Source organism: Phyllostomus discolor, chromosome 1 (assembly GCF_004126475.2).
Source record: "Phyllostomus discolor isolate MPI-MPIP mPhyDis1 chromosome 1, mPhyDis1.pri.v3, whole genome shotgun sequence".
Classification (NCBI taxonomy): domain Eukaryota; kingdom Metazoa; phylum Chordata; class Mammalia; order Chiroptera; family Phyllostomidae; genus Phyllostomus; species Phyllostomus discolor.
In genome coordinates, this window is record NC_040903.2 from 40220916 (window position 1) to 40240676 (window position 19761).

The 19761-nt window shown below is 33.8% G+C and overlaps 1 pseudogene; it reads right to left on the reverse strand.

Moving 5' to 3' along the window:
• Positions 1-16384: 16384 nt before the first annotated feature.
• Positions 16385-17049, reverse strand: LOC114491435 (annotated as a pseudogene).
• Between the last annotated feature and the right edge of the window lie 2712 nt (positions 17050-19761).

Sequence of the window (19761 nt, forward strand, 5' to 3'; positions counted from 1 at the left end):
ACCTGTGCCTTCACATTCTCTCACACTCACTTACTGATCCACCCAAGAGCAACACCCAGTTATACAAACTTCTTTCATAAGTGCCCTATAAAGTTGTGCCATTTTAAATATTTTATGCCATATCATTACTGTACCTTTTCAATGTTTAGATATACAAATCCACAATTGCTAAACATTCAGTACTATAAATTTACTGTACATATCTGTAACTTAGGAGCAATAGGCTAAATTACACAGCCTGGGTGTGTAGTAGGTTATACCATCTAGATGTGGGTAAGTGCCCTCTGATATTTGCACAACGATGAAAATGCCTAATGATGCATTTCTCAGAACACATCCCCATCATTAAATGACACATGATTGTATTGATTATACATCACTACCACTTATACACCTATTCCTCAAAACCCAGACTTTTGCTAAGTTAGGAGATTGTTGTGATCACTAATTTATTTCTATTCCCTAAGCCCAATATTCAATCACCAGTACTATTTTATCAGGAATACAGAAGACACGTAAATCTATTAGTATAAAAAAATTAAAATAGAAATGGCTTCAAAGGTTAAAGAAGAAAAGAAAGGAAGGCAATAGTAGTTGGATTACTAATACAGGAACAGAAAGGAAAATGGATTTACAGAGTCCAGGAACCTAGTGCTGCTGGTTGGAGCCTGCACTTCAAGTCAGTTCTGATCCTGACACCAGCAGCTGAGCATGCTTGATGCAAAGGTGAAAGTCTACATCACAGATTTCAGTATGCTCCAGAACCCAGGGGAAAAATAGGAGTCACTCATCCCCTACTTTTTACATCTCCTGATCTCCTTCTAGTGCTTCTCATCGGAAGAACAGAGCCAAAAACCAGTTGGCAAAGAGCTTGACAAAATGCAGTTTGTCATTTTTCATACCCTTCAAGTTACAGAAAAGATATCAAGTGGTTGAAAGAAGTTGGGGAAGCTGAGTCTATTTCCATTGTTTGGAAATTTTGGTGAAGTGAAAAAATGGAAGATACAGTCAGTCAGACTGTTATGGAGAAAAATGCTTCTCTGCAGCCCCATCCCAGGCAAATAATTTTGTAGAATGACTAAGATGAGAGAGCAGAGAGCAAAGAGGCAAATTATCCATTCAGTTACCCACAGTTACTCAGTATTTATTTACGTCATTTCTTCCAAATCCATCATTTACCTCATATTTAAGATTGCACATGATAACAAAAAGATACCATGTTTACATTTATGCAAGTCACTTATATGACATTGTCTCCCTTTTCAAATGACGATGGATACGAAGTGCATCTTCCATGATCTTCAGCTCTCACTGATATTAATTCCCCTTTGAGTCCAGTCAAAATGTGATTTGAATATTTTGTAACCTAAACTTGTAAAGATAACCAATGTGAACATTATCTCTGTGGAAAAAAAAAAAAGAAGAAGGGAATGGAGTGAAAAAAATTGGTTAATGTATATATATATATATTACTACAGTTCCCATTTTTGAACTCACCATGAAGCCATATGTGTTCCTTGTTCCTTCATTCTTTCATTTTTTTAATTTTATTTATTTATTTTTGGAGAGAGAGGAAAGGAGGGAGAAAGAGCGAGAGAGAGAGAGAGAATAAGCTCTGGTGGGTGGTTGCCTCTTGCATGCTTCCAACAGGGGACCCAGCCTGAAACTTAGGTACATGCCCTGACTGATAATCAAACAGGTGACCCTTTAGTTCACAGGCCAGCACTCAATCCACTGAGCTACATCGACCAGAGCCATACTTTCATTTTCTATTTATATCATTTCTGCCCTTAGCTAATACTTCATCTGGTAGAGTGACAAAACTTTCACTCCTAAAGTCTCTGAGTCATTAGCAAGAATTTGCATAGCAGTACTGGCCTGTAAAAATGATTACAAACTGAACTTTTAAATTTTTTTAATTTAAAATTTTAATTAAAAGCATATTATAAAAATTTAAATGAACAAGGTCACAGAATAATTATAACTTTTTAAGTAGATGTATCATTTTAAAAAGTAATTATTCTATGACCTTTAGATTTTTGTCAGAACATCAAAAACTCTTAGTGTTGGTTATAAATATATAGGCAATTGAAAAGTATTAAAATACAGACCTAATATATTGTTATTAAAAACATTAGAAACACTTATAATGAAAGGGTTTTGTTTCCTTATAAAAACCTCACCAAAAATAGTTTGAACAGAGTTTGCCTTCTTGCTTCATGTCGTGTAACTTACAATACAGAGTTGAGCATCTTTTCCATACTTTGGTGAATTGTCATGTTCTTTTTTGGGGGTTTGTATCAAGTTCTAAAATTTTATCATTTGCACTTCTAATATCCTGAAACATCTGTGGAAGTCCTTTTAATGTGGAGTTCCCCAAGGATATCATTATCATTTTCATCACTTTCCTCATCTATTTCAGTGATTTAACCATCACTAGACTAGGTTCCACATTCTTAGTTTCTCCAATGGTAGCAATGTCAAAATTAACTATTATCCCATAATGCCATTTATGTTTCATTCACATTTTAGTTCCAGTAATGCAGTCTTCATTACTTAGCTGTACTTTCATTTTGTGGGACAATATCTTCTTTTACATACCAATTGTCTGTGGTCACATTGGTTTATCACTGGGACACAAAGAGACAACATAATCATGTCTGAGCATGAACAAAATAACAAATGCACAGTAACCAATCAACAAACTTTGAGAAAAGTGGCATGATTGGGTGCTAATCATAATCACATGTTATTATACAGTGATTTGTGAATCGCAGAGCTGGCAGTGAAGGTTGTATTTTATCCAGTTACTCAAAGTTAATACACCATGATACTTGGAACTTGAGTTGTGTTGCAGACTAGTACTTAACTAAACTACAGGAATTAAATTTGTGCATATTGGAATAATGCAAGTGAGAACTGTTTATACATATTGCTTTTCTACTTGATGAAATGCTGCTGCCCATCATACATTTAAAGATTTTTGGATCACATAATACCCAGTTCATAAAGAACAGTTCAATTTGCAGAATTTTAGACCCCAGGCAATGTCAAATGGCAAGCCAATATCTATTTCTATACCTCAGTGTTATTTACAGAAGACTCACAATTTTGATTAAACCCAAGGGTTCTGAGATACCAAGACTTGCCAAAGGCTCTATACAAATCACTAAAATTTTGCATTTCATTTTCTCTTCTGTATCTCTGCAGGCTGGCTTGTTTCTATACACTGACAACTTCTTAGTTCTGAATTTTCATGACTTCATATCTTGAGAGAAGAGTCAGCTTCCTAAATATGCTCCCTAACTTCCATTTTTTAAACTGTTATGAATATGACATAGTGGCATTTATTTTAAAAAAATCAGACCTCATAGCTCCTTTGCTAAAAAATCTGTCAATGTTATCATAAAACTCATAGAACAAAGCCTAAATGTGGAAAGGAGAGTTGTTTGCAATGTAACTTCTATTGAATTTTGGGGCCATTTTCTTAGACTCTATGATCCATTCATTCTGCGCAATTGTGGGTTCCTAACCAAACTCCAATTTTCTTACTCTTGTTATTTCTACATGGTGTTTTTACTATTGAAACTTCTAGCTTTACCTGGAAAACTTCTGTTTATGTAACAGAATAACCTTAATAATAAGTGTTTGGGCATGTCGTCCATCATGCCTCAAGTTTGAATAATTTTTATCTTCTAATTTGTGGAACATCACTATTTAAACATTTATGACACTGTGTTGTTCTTTACTCCTATTTTCTTATGTGTTTCACTGCTCTTAATAATGGAACATATGTACATATTCCTTAAGGCTTTAGTACAGGAAAGCACATGTTTTTTGTTGTTGTTGTTTTGTTTTGTTTTAAATATCTGTGCCCTGTCTTCTGCAGCAATATTCTCTCCTAGTCTACTCCTTTGTCTCCAGTTACTGCTATGCATCATTCAAAGTCTCTGGATCTTCTCTTGAGTTCATCTCATTACATTCCTTTTGTGCGAGTTCTGAGGCTCTTGTGCTTGTGTTTATTTATATGTTTGTCCTTAGTTATCCTATTTAATCCTCCTGGCTTTAAATACTGTCTTTGAATAGTTAATGTTGACATTTCTGCTATCTAAATCCATATCTTCATTCCAAACACCCTGAATATCCTAAGTGGCATTCACTACTGTTTATTTGAAATATTTACTTTAATGTTCCAAGATATTCATGACAGAAAAAAGTAAATACCTTTGTCCAGCCACAACATATTTATTCCCTTAATCTTTTAAGTAGTAGCATCATCACCCACTCAATATTTAGAACCATTCATTCTTTCCTTAAATTTAGTTAAATAAATTTTATTCACAACAAAATTGAGCATAAAGAGCAGAAAAATACAAAAATACTTGCTCTTAATAAGTCAGAACAGCAATGGTGAAAGTGCTGTGATGGAGAAATGTTTCCCTGTTGAAGCCATGCCCAATTCTTTGTCATTTGGGGCCAAGGAGTCATCAACATCTTTAGAAAAGAGATATAATTTGAATGTTGAATTTCCCAAGTGAAAAAAACAGTATATTCAAAAACAAGGGACTGTGTAAACATATTTTACATTTCCTGATCTCACTAAATCAACAGATATCTAAGTCTTTTTAATTGCACCTCTGAAACTTTAGGAAAATCCATCATCTGTGTTCTGTAAGGACCACAGTGCTTCTATACCACCTATGTCATCTTATCTCTTAAGTTCTGGCCTTGCTCCCTTCTCCTCTATCCTAACATTTATAGCAATAATTTAGGAAGAAAGCAGATTATGACAACTGCTTGCAAAAAATAACCATTAGCTCCTTTTTTCTACAAGATTAATGTACTTTTATATTAATGCATATTTACCTTATATAGACATTTATGTCTAACATCACACCCTTTTCTTCTCTTACACCCCCAGGAAAAACACATTGAAAAGCAGGAATCTGAAGTCTCAGCAAGAAGTGTATGAACTTAATGAGTAACATCTTAACAAAACCACTTAATGAGTAAGCAGTTAACTATTTGTGGTTTGACATAGGAGATGCATGCCTACTTCTGTGCATCCTCTCTCTCTCTCTCTCTCTCTCGTACCCATCATCTATCTATCTATCTACCATCCATCTATTATCTATCCCTCTAATCTACTCATTCTGTCTCATAACTGTTTTCCTCTGGGGTGTTTCTAGTTTTTTTAACAGGAATTTTTACTTACCATTTAAAATTTAATTGAATTCTTATGATCTATGTGAGTACATTCACTCAAAAAACCATGATTTATTTATTTTTCTTATTTCTTTGAGACAGTTAACTATACTTTCCTCTGAATAGTATTTTAGAATCCTACAAGGGAAATGACCATTATAACAGCGTATTTTAATTGTTCTTTTACTTGTAATTTATTGTACATTAGTTTAGCTCTTGGGGCACAACACTTCTCTAACATAGAATAATGCCTAGTTCATTGTTTATGTTCTATTCATATTTGTAAACTAAAACTAAATCTTTGATCTAAACTATCTTTAGGAATCAAAAACACTCCATAAAAATAGGTCTTTAAAACATCAGCCATCTGACTTACTAAAAGTTAAAGACACTTTACAACATATTCTAAGAAACTGTGCCTTAAGAAAATTGGCAAATGACAAAACTAACAAGTAGTATCTAAAATGTTTGACCATTTCTACACATATTTTTCTACACTTCTAATCAGCATGATCAAAAGTGATATATAAGGCACATTCAAACAAAATAAAGAAAATGAAGCTCTAGAGCTAAGTGTTTTCCAATATGCCCCAGGTTACAATGGATATAGTAAGTTGGAAGGAGAAGTGTCTTTCCACACCCCCATAGGGAGCTAAAGGGGTCAGGAAATTCCATAAATTCTACATTGTCACTTTGAATTGCAGGTGAAAAGTGGATTCCTGCTTGTGGATAGAGTAAGTCCTTATTCCACAACAGTCTGTTCTTTCTGCAGGGGTAGAGTCGTCATAATTTGTTTTGAGAGAATAATTGGAGGAGCACTCCGAAAGTTTTGGCAATGTTGCGCACTCACCGCTGCTGTCTACTCACCCATGCATAGCTTGGACTTTCCCTTCCACGTTGTTGCACCAAAGGCAAATTCTTTAGGTGGTTTGAATTCTTATCTGTGACATTTTTCCTGTCAGCAATCTTCACAAGATGCTTCAATTGAACAAGGATCTCAATATGAGAGAAGTCACAGGATATTTTTTCTTGAAGACTTTCATCCTCTGATGCTTTTCTTGAGACTGTGGCTCATTTCTCTGAAAATGAGAAATGAGTCACACAAGTCAACACAAGTGCAGTCAACACAAGTGCAAATTTCTGTGCCTGCAATACTGATTTAACCACAGCAGAGTAACCACCTGTGTTGCATAGGTTTTATTTTTTAACCTTAATTTAAAATGCTATATATTACTTACTTCAATCATATTTCTTGGAATATTATTCTTTGACAATTTTATTGCATAAAAATAGGAACACTGAATTGAGTTGTACTCTATTATGCATCTACCAACTCAGAAATGATGGAGCAAATATCTTATCAGATTTAATTGTAAATGGGACATTACATTCATATTAGAAAAACCATTTATTCTTTAATTTAGTAAATTTTTTGGCCTTAGGTTTGTTCATTTACAGCTACAAAGGCAGCTTTATGCATGACTGCAGAGTAGAATATCCTTTCAAACAGAATGGACTGTCATATGTTTAAGCAGGCAATTGATTTGAACAACATTTTCAGTAACCATTTGCTTTTTGGTAAGCTGATTAAATAAAAAAGAAACTGTGAATATTCTATAAACATGAATTATAAGAAAGAATGCAATCATTAGGAGAAAGAAACACATATACTTCAATGAGCAGTAATGCATTTCAATATATTATTTTAGCCATTTTACTAGCAATAAACATTCTTTATCAGACTGTGTAAAGGATATTGGATTAGTCTATTAAAGAGTAGACAAAGGTTACAATAAATTAAAACAGCAAAGCTACCCTGACTATTTGAATATGGGTGAAGATTGTATTGTTTTCCACACAGAATAAGTCATTTCTTTTTTTTTAAGATTTTATTCATTTATTTTTAGAGAGGGAAGGGAGGGAGAAAGAGAGAAAGAGAGAGAGAAACATCAATGAGCGGTTGCTGGGAGTTATGGCCTGCAACCCAGGCATGTGCCCTTGCTGGGAATCGAACCTGCGACACTTTGGTTCGCAGCCCACGCTCAATCCACTGAGCTACGCCAGCCAGGGCAGAATAAGTAGTTTCTTGTCATTAATTTATTCTATTTATTTTAGCCAGTGACTAATTCAAAATTATTTCATGAATGTCTAGTGACTGCAAGTACTCTGTTGTATATTGTAGGGATGGCAATTATTAATTTTTTAAAAAAGCTATTTGGAAGAAACTATTTTGGAAGATACATACATGGTAATGTGGCTATATCTTATAAGTAAAGAGTTTTTGCATAGGGAATTGGGAGATGACCCTTCTCAACCATTAATTTAGATCCTTTTCCAAAGCTTCAAAGACACGAAGGTAAAAATAGGCAATTATTCATAGGAATCATAAGCATAAGTTCTCAGTGTATAAGTCCAGTCCTAAAATGTATCGAGGTCTAAGAGCACTTGATACAAATTGCAACATTAGTACAGAGAGTGACCTTGTATCTCTGTTATTCCTCATAGTGCTGTCTTTACATGCAGAGGAGTCGGGCTCAGTACAAATGGGAACATGAATGTAAGTGAGAATGTTTGTGTGTATGTGTGTGGGGGCAGGTACCTGGCAAAGAAACCACATCTGTTAACACAGTTGTCCTTATCCCTTGGGTGAACATGGTTTTTCTCACTCAATGACTGAATGAATTCATAATGCAGTTAACACACTAGTGACAAACAGATATTGTCTTCCTTAAATTTCATGTATTACTTGATTTCTAACACCTCTGTGGCACTGAATATATTGTATAGTATTTTTAAATAAATAAATAAAAACTATTAGCTATATGCTCAATAGAAACATATTAGAGTGATATCCCTAAGCTTAGGCAACTTAGATTTTGCCAACTGTCCTTCTAGACATCTGACACACAACTCTAGCACTGAGTTAAATCTGTTGATTGTTATTTCCTGTGGTTTTGGCCCCAACATTATATGCAGTTCCATTATTTGGTAAATTTGGCTGAAGTGTGATTAAGTCCTTAGAATAAGATTGATGGAAAACTAAACTTAATATTCCCCTTGACTTATTTTCTCTAGGACTTGCAAAGCATTCCAAAGTACCATCCCACTGCAAAATACCACCCAAGCCTAAGACACATACTCCTCTCATTAAGGACCCTATATGTTAGGGTGGAGAAGGAGAGGAAGACATACATTCTTCCTCAAGGATAGAATACATCACTTAAACTCTTCTGTATGTAATTTCTGCTATCACACTTCAAAATCTGCACTTAGGACAAAAGCATAGCTTTCCTTTGGAAGAGGAGATCACATCCTCAGAAACCTATGTCCATACCTTCACAACATCATAAGTCTAATCCTTGGCACTGTTTTTATGTTTAACTATAGGATCAATAGGAAGGGCAGAGTGGCACCTCAAGAATGTATATGCTTTTCTTTTAGATGTTCCTCGAACAGCATCTGATATTTATCAGGACATTACTAAAACTAAGTAGCCCTCAAGGACACATAATATTTGGCCCAAAATGTGCACCGTGGTCTAATTTTCTTCTCAAATTATGCAAGATATAGCCATAGTTGCCAGATGTTGCAATGTGCATCTTAAAATAAATTGGCCTACAGTTTGCAGTTTTAGTGATATGAAATGTACAAAATATTTTCCTCATCATCTTATATTTTAGCGATAGCAAGACAACTTAGTCTTTTAAAGAAAATGACTACTCAGTCCCTGAGTAGAAAAACTATACATTAATATACATTCCCTTTTAAAATTCTTTTTTTCTGCTTATCCTGGCTAGATATCTTGTTGGATGATGAATTCTGAACTCTTTTTTGGGATAGCTATATTTTCAATCTCCAAAACTGTTGAATACATTACAAAAAGGAAAAAACAGGCCATTGATCTGCATAAACATGTATGCTGTACAAACATGGCCACTCCAAATCAAAAATGTGAAAGTACCTTATTAGACAATGAATCAGGATAATTTACTCTGCCAACAAAATAATTAAAAAATTCTTATGACTATCTTATTAGATACAGAAAAAAATAATAGAAGTTAAGACTGTTGTAATAAAATATATTGGCAAAATAGGAATAGGAACCCTATACTGGGCTTCTTTGGCCTAGTACACAGTAACTATTTAATAACCAAAGTAAAACAAATACCACAAACATTATAAGTTGAAGGAATTTCCTGTGAAACAAAGTTTTTCTTTTGATAGGACATCTACTATCATCATACATATTCAACATTTCCAGCAAGTATAATAAGGTAACAAATAAATTACATATATACATATATGTATATATATTAGAAAGGAAGAAATAAATGCAATTGTTCATAACTGACATGCTTTTTATATGCAAAAAAAATACAGGAACACAGATTAACTACTGTAATCAGTAAGGGAATTAGAAAATTTCCTAGAAAAAATCAATTATATTTTTATTTACAAATAGAATTTGTAATTCATAAAATATACACAACTTAAAATACCAAAAATTTAAAACTGAGGATAAAACTAAGAAAAAAATCTGCATTCTTATATACACAAATACCAATCAATATAAAGACGATTTCAAGGTGAATCCAAATTAATGGAAGATTATATTATGGTTTTGGAATGAAAGACTAAGTATTGCAATTATGACAGTTCTGCTCAAATTTTCCAAATATGTGATGTAACTACAATTACTATCCTATCATATTTTTGGTGAAAATTGATAGGGTTAATCTTAAATTCATATGGCAAGCTAGAGGTCAAAGAAAAGCCTTGAAGAACAAATTTGAACACATTGCCTTACCAGATACCAAGACTAAAAATTAGCCGTATGAATTTTAACAAATATATTATTTCATTTTATTTTCATTTTGGGATTATTATTTTTACTTGTGTTTCTTGGAGTTTAACTACAAATCTTTAATTAATCACATTCTACCCTGAAATAACATTAGACTGTATTTCTTTATGCCTACCACAAAAAACCTACAACCTCGGACCCCCATTGTCTCACATTTCATTCCATGGTTGTCATGCATTTTATTGTTACACAGGCTTTAAACACCAGAATGCACAGTTAATATTTTTGGTTTATATACTAGTTGTTAAATAATTAAAATAAGAAATAACTGTCTTAAATATTTCTTCACTTTCACCATTTCTGGAGACTTTTATTTCTTTTTAAAGATCTAAGTTTCTGTCTAGTATATGTTCTTCTGCATGAAGACATTTCTTTAAAATTTATTGTACAACATATCTATGGGAAATAGATTTTCTCTTGGTTTTTTGTCACAAAAATATTTTCATCACCTTAATTTTTAAAAGATATGTTTTGCTGATAGTTTCTATCTTTTTCTGGTACTTTAAAGATGCCACACAGTTGTCTTTTGTCTTCATGTGTACATTAAGGACAGTTAGTCTTGCTGCCCCTCTGCAGCGCTAGCAGATTTTCTTCTGTAAGGGTGGCGGCTTTGGTCAAGAGTTCATCCCTTGTTTGAGCCAGTGGTTCCATTCATCCTCCAGAATGTCATCACCAAGGGAAGGCTTCTCCATTTTCCTGCCTGTACCCAATCTTTTTTATGACTTTGGTCAAGGTCTGCAGAGAAGGTTTTGTAATTGAAATACACTTCTCATATGTGTGTGGTTCCCATAGTTTCTGTTCTCATAGTTTAATAGCAATTTGTTACAAAAGGAAAAATAGCTGGATTCTTTTCACCCCCTTAAAATATTCCTGGCATGTTTTCCTCCGATGCACTGCTATAGGTCAGCAAGGCACAAACCCTGTCTCTCATTGGAGGGTCTTAGATTTGGGGCTACTTGGTTGCCCAGGGATCCCAGCCCCCTCAGCTTTTCTCGTTAGGTTCAGAGTGATGCTGTTTCTAGTAATCTACATCCTAGGCAAAAAAAAAAGTATCTCTCTCAATCAATATTTCTTTTCTTATGAACACTATAATGATATTAAATTCTTTTACCTCTAAATGCTTTCCCTTCTTCTTAGTTTATTGCTGTTATTTTCTAGTTAATTGTATCCATTTTTTCCTGAGTCCACCATCAGAGATTTTTATTACTCTTACATGTGGTTGATTTAAAATAAATTAAATTCCCTGAAAAAAATGTTTATCATTTTGTTTGCTTACTATTTTTTTCTTGCATATCAGATCAGGTTTTTGCATCCATTAATGCACTTTTAGGAAATGTACTCTTTCTTTTCATTAATTTGTTGACAGTGAATAAACTATGTTTGTTTGAAAAATTTTTAACTTATCCATAATTTTTGAAATACAGCTTCACTGGCACAAATCAAGGTTTACAGATAATTATCTTGTAAGGACTTTAAAGATATTCCACTGATTTTTGGCTTCTATTTGTATCAAGGAGTTGGATTTCAACACAAATATTTTTGTTTGTAGACAATTTACCTTTTATTTCTCTCTCTTTATGTTTTTTCTTTATCATCTCCCTTCAGGTTTACTACTCCATATCTAAGTGTGAATTTCTTTGTATTTCTATATGTTCTTATTCTGTTTGATATAAAACCTTGTATATAAGAAATCATGCCTTTCCAATTTTCCAGTTGTTCTATTATCTCATTGACAATTGCTTTAATTGTGTTTTAATAACTATAATTTTTAATTCACCATTAGTTTTATGACTATAATTGTATAAGAAAGAAGAGTTTCTATGTATATTTTTGTCACAGTTTCTTATACACAGTTCACAGTGAGGAAGAAAATAATCACATATCACCAAATAAAGAGACACCCAGGGGAAGAAACAAAATATACATCTGTTTCATGGTGCTGGGTCACTTTCAGACTGTATTTCCCACATCTAATGGACTAGAGTCTCAGGAGTGGAGATAGATTGAGAGTTTTCTTCTCTCTGCGATAGTAAAAAAAAATACATCTTAAGCTAAACTAAGAAGAAAACTCATTACTCATGGCAAGTGTCATTCACCCTGTAGTATTTCAATAATATTATTAATGATGATGATGATGATGTGACAGTCTTGCGCATACTTCTCTTTAGTCCTTGACATTATAACTTTCATCATTCTGCCTGCATGGAACAAAATAAACACATAGTCAGTCAATGTAAACTAAAATTTCAAGAGGTAAAAATATGTCAGATTTCAAAATAATACTTTTTTCTTCTGGATTCCTCCTTTATTCAAAACCACTTGTAGTGACAGTTTTTCTCTTTTATTATTCCCTTACAGAAATCATCCTTGATTGCAATGGGCTATGTCTCCAATTTTTGTGACAGGCATCTGAGAATTATGGCACCAGCATTTGCACTCTTGTTCATGTCAAACTGTTCCTTCTGTTCTTGGAATAATTCAGAAGATATGATATTTGAGCAATGCAGGCTAAAAGGACACAGGCAATTTTTACTGATGTCAACAATAGTGACCTCTTGTTATTGAAAGCAAGGCCTGATGCTTTAGATCATCTCTAAGACCAACATGGACACTACTGTAAGGACAAATGACAAAGAAATGGTTCATGGAATTGAGAAAAATCAAAACTCACGGGGGTTCTGAGATTTTATTTCAGTCCTTTCAATTTATGCATTAAGGACCTAAATCTACAAGAAAGTTTAATTTTCTCATAAGCACATAGCTATTTATTTGTTAGAATTCTTATTCTCTGCATCATAGTAAATTAATACATAATTTTTTAGCAACATTCCTCTTCTTTATCACAAGTCTATTGTGTATGAAGTTGTGCAATACAGAAAATATCATTGAGGTTGATGCTAAAAATCAGCAGAAATATGTTATCTACTTTATTGATGACAACTGACCAATTTGTCCAGTGACAGGTATAAAGCATAATCTGGCTCTTTTTTTCCCCACACACTTACTCCTACTCAAGCATTTTCTGTGTTTTTAATGGTTCTTTCCCAAAGAAATACAAGAGTAGATCACAGACTGTGAAAAATTGTTTCTCATTCTTGTCAATTTGCCTGTGTGATTTTCTGAAATATAAAACAATATATCTGTTTTGGGGTTTGTTTTTTTTTGTAATTTTCAGCCTTTCATTTAACATCATCATCCTATTTTCTCTTTAATCAATGTCTTACTTATAGTGGGAAATAATTTTATGGGAAATAATCAGATAAACTTCACCTTAAGAACAAATAGTTCATAATACTAATCTTAGGAATGTCTGAATTTACAAGGAAGAGCAGATAAAGATACTGTTTATTTAAGTGATAAAACTTCAGATATTAATGTCAGAAGGCTACTGGCTAATTTGTTCATCTAATAAAGAGCCATATGCAGTGGATAATTATAATTTTTGCCTCTCATCACTTCTGAATAATCACCAACCTTCAAAAGTGATCAGATTGTAGCTTTGAAAATGTTGCTATGTATCAACATTCTGATCTATTACTTGGGAAGTTAAAAGGGCAAACATCATTTGCTGGCACATTGATAACATGTCCATCGCCCTCGCTCACCTTTCAAATTTTGCAGACACTAATTTAGATTTGACTAAAAGCCAGACACTATTCCAAAGACTTTATTAATATTACTGTGTACCCCTCATTAAAAACAAATTGTTCAAGCCCCTTTGTGCCCAATGAGATCACTCATTCTGTGAACCTAATTTCTTTCACAGTTACACTAACTAGGTTGTGCCATTGTATCTACTTTTTAAGAATAAAACTCTGCTTATTAAATCACCTACTTTAAAATATGAGATTTATAACACAACAAAATAAAGACTATTGAACAGTATTGTACTATTAGAGTCACCCAGATATAACTTCTAGTCACAGGCACATCACTATACTAATAATTTAGCCTTTTAAAAATTATGTTAAAGATGTTAATTGATTTTATCAGAAAATTTTAAATTTAAAATGTCTCTATTTGTTGTCAGTTATTTCAAGAAATAATGTTAGACTCAAAGCCATAAAAATTCTAGAAGAAAACATAGGCAGTAAAATCTTGGACATTTCTCATAGCAACATTTTTTATAATATATCACCTCATGCAAGGGAGACAAAAGAAAAATTAAACAAATAAAAAATGGGATTATATCAAACTAAAGAAGTTTTTGCACAGCAAAGGAAACAATAAAAAAGGTGACAAGACAACCCACTGAATGGGAGAACATGTTCAGCAATGACATTTCTGATTAGGGGATAATATCCAAAATTTATAAAACACATAAAACTCAATACCAAAAAAAAATCCAATATAAAAATGGACACAGGACTTGAATAGACACCTCTCCAAAGAGGACATACAGATGGCCAACAGACATATGAAAAGATGCTCATCACAAGTCATTAAAGAGATGCAAATTAAAACTACAATGAGAGATATCACTACACACTTGTCAGCATGGTTGTCATCAATAAATTAACAAACAACAAATTTTGGTGAGGATGTGGAGAAAAGGGAACCCTGCTGTATTGTTGGTAGGAATGCAGACTGGTGCAGCCACTGTGGAAAGCAGTATGGAGTTACCTCAAAAAATGCAAACTAGAACTGCCTTATAACCCAGCAATCCCACTCCTAGGATATATTCAAAGAAACCTGAAACATGAATTGGAAAGAATATATGCACCCTCATGTTCATTGCAGCATTATTTACAATAGCTAAAATTTGGATGCAGACCAAGTACCCATCAGTAGATGAGTGAATAAAAAGCTGTGGTACATTCACCCAATAGTACATTATTCAGCCATAAAAAGAAAGAAAATCATACCTTTTGCTGAAGTGTGGATGGGCCTAGAAATTATTACACTAAGTAAAATAAAGTTAATCTTAAGAAAGTTAAGAAAGACAAGTACCATATGATTTCACTTATATGTGTAATCAAATGAACAAACTAAACAAAAACAATAGAAACAGACTCATAGGTAGAGAGACTGACTGACAGCTATTAGAGGGGAAGGGAGGTTGGGAGGCTAGGGGGAAAGGTGAAGGAACTAAGCAAAAATAATCTCAAAGACACAGACAACAAACAGTATGGTGATTACCAGAGGGGCAGATGGATTGAGTGAAGGTAGAAGAGGATAAAAGAGGGGTAAGTGGTAATGAACGGAGACTTCTGGTGGTGAACACACAATAAAATATACAGATAATGTGTTACAGAATTGTGCATCTGAAACCTATAACATTTTATTAACCAGTATCACCCTAATTAAGTTATTTTTTTAAAGAGAGATTAATTATAACACATAAGCAACATCTCGATCATTTGGGAAAAATATGACAATGGCGAGTAGTTTCATTATTGGCATATAGAGATAATATTAATTTTAAATCAAACTATTTAAATATTTTATTTCATCATTAATGTATACATCATCTGTTTACATTTAAACCTGATTTGTCTTGACTATTTTAGAAGTTTCTTCCCTCTTAAAACTGTTGAAATGATGTGATGATTTGTAAAACAGACTTCTGATTCCAGGAAGGTGATCTTTATGTGTTTTTTACTCAAATCATTTGGTATTTACCTTACCAGTGAGGATAAGCAACACATGAATTTGATTTTTGCATAAGGGATGTTATTAAATATTTGTTGAGGCACCATAACCGTATCTTATCAGTAGTGAAAATGTTCCTCTTACCAAGGAGAGTAGAAAAATAAATGGACTGCTTTGCTGTATATTATAAAACTTGTTCATCATTGTCATTAATGTTGAACTACAAAAAAATAGTGGAAATGATATAATAAATATGTCCACAAACCTATTCAAAGATTAAATAGATATTAATAAGTTTTCATAATTGCTTAAATGTATTCTTTCTTTTTTTCTGTAGGTGTACATCAGGGATTTTTAAACATTTTTTTATCACATGGCATCACATAAACTAATTACTAAAATTCTGCAGCACACCATCATTTTTTGGAAATTGAATATTCTTTATTGGTAAATTAATTGACAAGTGTTAGAGAGAAAAACTCACTATTACTATTAGGAAGCAGAAAGCTTGGTGCAATTCCAATTTAGGAATTGCTGCTACTCATGTAACTGTTTAGATTTTCCTTGGAGTATAACAGAAAAAAGAGGCTTGCACTTGAGCTAATGATTAACACAATGTGATATTTTAAACTAGAATTTTTAAACCACTCTAAAAACTTGAATGCCTCTTAGCTAATGTAATGGTATCATATTACTTTAGTTCAAGTTCTTCCTTCAGAGTCATTAGAATAACATGGGTTGAAAAGACTTTCAAACACTTGCCATCTCCTGCTGCTGAATGTCCATTGTCCTTTGTTTTGCAACATAGCACTTATTTCCAAGTTCATTCTGTGCATCAGTAAGTAGAGTATCATGATTCTTCTCCAAGTCTGTCGCACTTTTTGTGAACTGCTCATAAAAAAGTTTGTTTTCAGTCTCTGACTCTGAACAAGTTTAGATTATTGGAAAACGTTTTGTTGCTGTAGAAACAAATTAGCTAGTTTTCTTCTCATTCTTCTGCACATCTATCCCCCACTGCTAAAACAAAGTCAGAAATTGCTGAGAATATTTTATCTTAAGTTTACCAAATATGTTTGATTTTCTGGTTACTGGTTTTGTGAGAAGTGTTGGTACACACTGCTAGTCTCTTTCCCATTGCAAGAGGAGTGTTGTTAATATCAGCTCCAAATATTTTCAGCAATTTGTATGTTACCCCCCATATCTTCAACTATACCTGAAGTCCTTTTCTTCCCACTCTTATCAATTCATGGAATCTTTGTGTCACTACCCTTCTCTGAACCACTCAGATATTTATAATCTTCTTTCTCAAAGTCATAGGCTCTTATAACCTGATTCTCCTTTGATGTCTTCCCAGATTTCCCAGAATCTTTTTTTCCAGAAAACACCATATTTAGATGTTTTATGACTGAGGTATCTACTTCAGCGCTGCAACACTCCTCTCTTCTTATGGCTTAAATGTTCCTATTAATTAGCACTAGTTAAACTTCATTTAGTTAACAACCTGTTCAGTTCTTACTCTGCAAAAAGGTAAATGTCTGCTGTGCACTGTGGGGATTGATGAATAATCAAATTATGAATTAAATTATGAATAAGATTTGAATTAAAAATAATCCCTGAATTAAAAATAAAATCCCTATTTTAGAGTAAAAATTTACTCTAAAATATGTGTTAAACACCAAAATTTATTCCTTTTATTTTCATGTTAAGAACCACTCTGCCTGGTATCAGAGCCATAACCCCTGCAAAGGCTAAGGCTGAGGAATGACCTTGGACTGTAAGTCAGACCTCCCTGGCAGGAGCAGGGATGCTTTTGCTCCTTTTACTTCACCCTGCCTGGGCCCCAATGCTTGGTTGGTTAGCCAATGATGGGTAAGATTCCCCAATGGGGGAACGACCCAAGACAGGCACCATCACATGGAAGGTCCCCAAGGAAGCACTTTGGGGGCTACAGCAAAAGGGAGTGATGGACCCTTGCCCCTCAGCTTGGATAAAACCTGAGTCCTCATTGTCTATGAGAAAATCTCCTTATCCCTTGGCTGCCTTACTTCCCTTGCTCCACCTAAGCCTGAAACAATGACAGAGGGTGGTGCAGCCCTGTGCTGGAAAGGGCGGGGTCCCCAGGCAATCAGGCCTAAGAAAGAATATGTAAAATCCTGTGAAACCTGCTTTGTTTAGAATGCTCTCAATTAACTGATAAGGGTCCAAGCAAGAAGTAAGTTTGTTCCTCAAAGTTTTACAGCTCTCTGACCCTGACTCAAAATAGGCCCTCAGACTTCCTTGTTATCTATTGTTTGATCCTTACTTCCTAATAATGATTAGTGAGCTTTACCTGAATTCCTGTGTAAATGAACCCAATAAAAGCCTGCTCGGGCAGGAGAACGGGATGTTCTCCACTAGAGAGAGTGGCCATTTCATCCCTATTTCCCCACAGGACTCAGTTGTCCATGTGTATGTTTTTCTTGTGTTCCGACAAGCATCCGCAGCCGAGATGAATACTGATGGCCCGGTATCCTCCACATTTTCACACCAATTAATTACAAGTTTTCCTACCTTTCTATATGCATTTGGATGAAGGTAATACCACTGGCTTTATGTTAAAATAATAATAATAAAAGCTTGATATTAGAATTTTCTTTTTAATGCAGGTTTTATATATTTTTATTTTTAATATATTTCATTGATTATGCTATTACAGTTGCCCCAATTTCCCCTTCCATCCCTTCTACCCAGTACCCTTCATTCCCTCCAGCAATCCTTCCCCACTTAGTTCATTCCCATGGGTCATGCATGTAAGTTTTCTGGCTATTCTATTTCTTATGCTGTTTTGAACATCCCCTGTCTACTCTGTTTCTACCAACTGTACTTCCTAATCCATGCACCTTTTCCCTCATTCTCCCCCATCCTGTCCCAAATGATAACTTTCCAAATGACCTCCATATCTATTATTCTGTATCTGTTCTGCTTATTTGCTTAACTTGTTCCTTAGATTCAGTTGTTGGTGGTTGTGAATTTATTGCCATTTTATTGTTCATAGTTTTGATCTTCTTTTTCTTAAATGTGTCTCTTTAGCATTTCAAATAATGTTGGTATAGTGATGATGAAATCCTTTAGTTTGTCTGAGAAGCACTTCATGTGCCCTTCCATTCTAAATGATAGCTTTGCTTGATAAGGAAACCTAGGTCATAGGCCCTTGCTTTTCATCACTTTGAATATTTCTTGCCAGTCCCTTCTAGCTTGCAAGTTCCTTCTTTTTACTGTGAATCAAGACATTTTATTTTATTTTGTTTTTATTAATTGTTGTTCAGTTACATTTTCCCCTCCATTACTCTCTTCCACCCTCCCTTTCTTCATCATCCACATTCAGTCCTGTCTTCATTGTCTTTGTCCACGTGTCCTTTATACATGTTCCTTGACTTTTCTCCTTCTTTTCCCCATTGTCCCCCTCATCCCTCCCCAAATATCAGAAAGAAAAATTAGGGGAAAATCTCATTTGCTATAGCAACAAGAAAAATAAAATACCTAGGAATAAACCTAACCAAGGAAGTAAAAGACCTGTACTCAGAAAACTACACAACACTGAAGAAAGAAATTAAGGAAGACATAAACAAATGGAGGAATATACCTTGTTCATGGATTGGAAGAGTTTACATCATCAAAATGTCCATTCTACACAGAGCAATTTATTGATCCAAAGCAATCCCTATTCAAATACCAATGACATATTTCACAGATATATAGCAAATATTTCAAAAATTTATGTGGGACCAGAAATAACCCCAAATAGGCTCAGCAATTTTGAGAAAGAAGAACAAAGCAGGATGGATCACAGTTCCTGATATCAAACTATATTATAACACCATTGTAATCAAAACAGCCTGGTATTGGTATAAGAGCAAACACATAGATCAATGAAACAGAATAGAGATCTCAGAAATAAACACTTGTCTCTGTGGTCAATTAATATTTGACAAAGGGGCAGGAACATAAAAGAAATAAAAATAGCCTCTTCAACAAATGCTAAAACAAATAAAAAAAGAAACTCGATCACCAACTTATACCATACACAAAAATAAACTCAAGATGGATAAAAGACTTTAATA